Below are 5513 nucleotides of genomic sequence, written 5' to 3' on the forward strand. Positions count from 1 at the left end.
AGTGCTGGTGGAATATCCAGCAGGAGACATAGGTCTAACACTCAGAATAAAGGTTAGAGCATACAGGTAGGGAAATTATTTGTGTAATAGTGGCATGGCCATGGAAATAAATAAGATTGCCAAGGAAGAGAGTATAGAAATAAGAGAGGTGGGTGAAAGAGAGGACCATGGAGAAAATCTATATTAAGGGATTAGGAAGAGGGGGAGACAGCTAAAGATAAAGAGAAGGAAGGATTGACAAGGTAAAATACTAGGATCAGAAAACTTAGAGCTAAAATAGTTCTCATTATAGAACATATTATCCAATTTCTTCATTGTATAGATTTAAAAAGTGAGGTTTGGAGAAATCAAGTGATTTGCCCAAGGTCACAAAAGTCATAAGCAACAGAACTGGGATTTGAACCCAGGTCTTCTAAAACAAAGCCATTATTATTCAACCCCATGAAAAATCATTCTGGTGGCAGGAATTTCAATCCAAGTAAGAGAGAAAGGAAGCACCATGAGAGCCCGTTAGGGGAAATGCTTTGGGGAAAATTAGTCCCCTTTGGTATCTTTTTAAAATCACATCAAGAAACTGTACATCTACCTTTCGTATGTAAGTAGACTTAAACTGAAAAAAAAAAATAGATTCATGGAGGAATGGCTTCCATGGGTTTCCTTGGGTAAGAGATTTTCTTCTGCCTTGCACACAAGTGACTTCCTCAAGTGGCACTATCCATAGCTACTCTCCTCCATGTTGGTCATGGGAAATTTTGGTTATGTTAGCACAGGTGAAGGTATGTCGTAATCAGGTGTTGTCAGTTCTACCTCTCCAGTATCTCTCATATCCAAAATCTTTGCCCCAAACATAATTCTACCACCCAAGTTCAGGCTTTTATCAGTCAATTACATCTTGTCCAGACTGTTGTAAATCTCCTCCTAATTGAAATTCCTGTTTCCAGTGTCTTCTGTCTTCAGCTCATCTTTCACCCACCTGCCAAAATCATCTTCCTAAGGTACAGTACTAATTATAACACTTTCCTGCTTAAAAAACAAAAACAAAAACAAAAACAAAAAAACATTCAGTTGTCTTTAGTATAAAATAGAAACTCCTTGGCCTGTCATTTAAGGTCCTTCACAATCTTGCCCCCAGTCTATGCTCTCCAGCCTTATTTTCTATGAGCTTTCATGAACTTACTGTTCCAGCCAACTTGAGGACTTGCTATTCCCTGAACTCAACATAGCATTTGTCACCTCCAGGCTAGCGTCCTGTGTAGGCTAGCATCCAAAACCAAGTTGGGGAGGGGGTTTAGGAAAGGACTCTTCATAAAGTGTTATCTGAGCTAGTCTTACCAAGGATGTCGACAGGCAAAGAGGAGAGATAGTATTCCAGACATGGGGGATAACCTCCATTTAAGGAAAGGAAACTTGAGAGACATCTCAGAAATCTCCTAATCTCCCACCTAGCTGCACTCGTTTTGGACTTCTTTGACTTCCCATCCTCTCTTTTAGCTTCCTTTTGATTATTGTCTTCTCTCATTAGATTGTAATCTCCCTGAGGACAGGTACTGTCTTTATTTTTGTATTTCTATGCCCAGCATTTAGCACAGTGCGAAACTAGTAGATGTTTATGAAATAGCTATTGACTATTGACTATAATTCTTTTGACAGGAGCATAAAAGTAAAATATCAATTAAACAACTTTTTCTCTTCTCTCCTCTGTTTTTCTGAATAGTGTTCTTATTCCCTCCATTTTTTCTCATTTTCTCCCAAACGTAGCAAACAACACTCTTCTTTATACCTTCTGAACATGTCTTTAAAATCTAAGTTGGTTAATAAGTTCCTGTAAATCTCATGCGCTCTTTTTTTTTCTTCTTCTCAGAATTATTTTTCTTTTTGTTTTCCAAAATTCGTTCTTTTTGTTTTTGTTTATTTTTTCTTTTTTTTTCCTTTTTATTCTCCAAAATTCATTCTTAAGAGTTTCCCATCTTTTATGGGCTGACATCTGTAGAAATTTGGGACAGGAGATCATACCTGTCTTTCTCTGAGTGCTCTAAAATCTGGTCTTCCAAAAACCTAAGTCACATTGGATTTCCCCAGCTTTCCTCTCTTTTATCGTAGATTCTAAGATGAAGTGGTTCCTTCCTCACAAGTTCCTCATCACGTGACTCCACCAACCAATTCTTCTGTACTGGTGCAAATCATATATAGAATAACAGTCTTTTTGCTTCCTCTGTCTTTTGTAGTACGAATTTATCATTAAAGCAATGAAGAAATTATTAATTTTTTTCTGCTTTGGGGAGAGAGAAAGAGCTCCATCATGTGTCTTGTTTTGGTATTTTTCTTTCTCATTGTACCTTCAGTGCTGAGGAACATATGCCTAGCACATAGTAAGTAGTACAGTGTAAGAAATTCTTGTTGACTGACTGATTGACAAAACGAAAAATGTCTAAGAAGGAGTTGATTATTTTATCCAGATCAGTGATTTCATTGCTGTGGGGAGCTTCAATGTATAATTAAAGCCCACCATCAAGACTACAGTATATGATACTTTGGTGTCAGGTTTATTTTCCAAACCACTCATCTATATCTTCTTTCTGTCCAAGTGGTCTGGAGAGTTTTCCAATGACAATATCACATCTGTTTCTCACTCCAGGAAACTCTCCTAACTGTTCTCCATCATGCTTCTCATGTTTCTCACTCCATTTACAGATATCCTGACCCTGATATATATTCTTCATATACAGTAGTATTTGTTTTGTCCTTCCCTCTTTATCTATCATGTTTCTTTTAAAGAAAGACCTTGCAAAGCTATGTTCCTGTCTTGAGACTTATCGTACCAAGTCTCAATCATTCCCATGAGATCAAATTTTTTTCTTTCTATTACTCTCTCTAGTTCATTTTGATTGTTATCCATATTTTGTTTATTTGTGTTTAGACATCTGAAGGCATGAGCTTTATTAGTGGCTCTTGGCTTGGATTGTTTCCTGCGAACTTCTGAGTGACTTGGTATTCTTTTTATACCACAGCTATTCTCTAGGACACTAGCACCATTCTAGTAGTAGCTTATCTCCTCCAGGTTATTAAACAAATAGCTCACATTTCAAGCACTAGCAGTTAAATGACTAATTTAAATGTTCTAAACCCTGGGTTTCTTAGTATCTTCTGATATTTTCCACCATTGTCACTGCAAAAGTAGAAGAGGGCCACACAGGACTAAGGGTCTTTATTGAAAGAATTTTTATCCTTCGTGGTTTGCCATGGCCAAAGAATTCATCACCTACTGGGCAACCTTCTGGTTGGTAAGTCCCTGTGTACTTAGCTAGTCAAGCTGTAGACACAGTCTCTTGCCAGGTCTGCCCTCAAAGCTGTCCTGTAGCTTTGTGGGTCCTGCTGGGGGCTGAAATATACTAACATAGTCTTCAAGAATCCAGGGTGACCTCTCTATTATGAGGCATCACAATAGGAACCTTATAGAGGACAATCCAATCAGTGGCTTTAAATATTAAGCATTAAATCTCAATCACCAATTTAGTATTAATAATAACAGTAGCATTTGTTAAACATCCACTATGGGCATATCATACCCAATTCATCCAAAATAAAGTATGTAATTATATAATGTTCCTTATGTAGCATAAAAAGAAGAATGTGATATCCTTGAGGGTAGGGCATGTTTTGTTTTGGTATTTGTATCCCCAGCACCTGAGTGTATGTGTGCACACTTGTGTGTTTGTGTGTGTTTGTATACTCAGGAAAAATTCCGACGATAGGTCAAAAAATAAAGAGTTATCTACAGAGAAAAATAACGATTTACAGGAACTCTAATCAACTAAATTTTTAAAAAGACATGCATAAGGGATGGAAATAAGAGTGCTGCTTATTATCATTTTAGTGAGCATATATGTAGGGCTTAAAATTTGCAAAACACTTAATAAATATTATCTCATTTGATCTTCACAACAATCCTAGAAGGCAGATACTATTATTATCTTATGTTACAGATGAGGAAATTGAGGCAGACAGAGAGCCAGGATTACATAGCTAGTAGGTGTCTGAGATCACATTTGAACTCAAGTCTTTCTGACTAGTGATCTAATGCTTTGTCTACTGTGCCACTTACATTTCAGGGGGAAATGGGGGAAAAAAAAAGGGAATAAGACCACTGCTCAGATGGTAACAGAAGAGAGACAAAGCAGAACTGTTTAATTCTCTGCAAAAATTATATGTGTGGTATGGACCTGTAATTTCATTGATAGAAGGAACTTCCGATGAGAAAACTCTCTCTATCAGTATGGATCTTCAATTTACATATCATTTACATCTTAGAACAGAGATGACCTACAATCTATGAACTTGTTTTTTTAATTTCCCCAGGCAGTTGTCTTCCTTTGTAATCCTATGTATTTTATCTTTTCATTTAAAATCATTCTGTGAAGGAGTCCATAGGCTTCACCAGAGTACCAAAGACATCCATGACACACAAAAGTTAAGAAAAACCTTTTAGTGTTGCTCAGGTCAGTGAGAGATTGAATGATTTCACCAGGGTCACATATCCAATATGTGTCAGACAGAAATTCAATCCAGGTCATTCTGACAGACAGGCCAGCTTGATATACATTATGAAACATTATTTCTTGCTTTATGCATAGTAAATAGAAAGTAAATGTTTTGTTTTGTTTTATTTTAATGGAATTTAATTGTAAGAGAAATCCCGAACAAAACTTCCATGGACTACAGCCATTATGAAGTCCCACTTATAGATAAGGCATGGTATCTCCCATGTCTAATTATAAATGATTATTTTTGGGGAAAGTCAACATTTAGCTACTATTAGTCACTTAAATTTTTAGGTTTATAGAATTTTCTAGAAATCACATAGTAAAGTCCAGACAAATACATTTTGATGGAGGACAGAGGAGACAGAGATGTGAAGCATAGGGCCTTTTTAAGAATGGGTAGGTTAGACACAATGTAGAGGATTCTGAACAGCCAGGGGTAGCCTGAAGGTTCTAGGTCTATCTGAATATGCCCACCCAAAGAGCATCTCTGAAAGAAGTCAGGCAGCAGAAGTCAGAAACTCCACAGCCAATCTTGTGGGAAGGCAGTGTAGATGTTACCTATATAGTATGATTTCTATGGCACTGAGAAGGACCATCTCCTCTATAGTACTCCCCCACCTGCCCCTTGAGGCTTTCAATTCCTCTAGCAGTACAAAGCCTTTTATTTCAAAGAGACAAGACCTAAAATGTCAATATCAAAGGAGAGGGAATATATTTAGTGAAATTTATACTCAGGTATAAATGACCAATACATAAGGTATAATGATAATGTGTAAATAACTAATCCTAAGATTAAATTTTGAAAGGCAGAAAGGAAGACAACCTAAAGGTGCTGGGTAAGTGTATGAACGGTAAGGGGACTAAAATTCCAGACTTGGGGACACCAAAGACAGACTTCCCTTAATTTATTTTTTGCCCAATTTAGGCCCAGTACAGTGACATTTTGCACATAATCATCATTCAACCAACGTT

The sequence above is a fragment of the Vombatus ursinus genome, unplaced genomic scaffold, assembly GCF_900497805.2.
Source record: "Vombatus ursinus unplaced genomic scaffold, bare-nosed wombat genome assembly UNPS02014841.1, whole genome shotgun sequence".
Taxonomy (NCBI): domain Eukaryota; kingdom Metazoa; phylum Chordata; class Mammalia; order Diprotodontia; family Vombatidae; genus Vombatus; species Vombatus ursinus.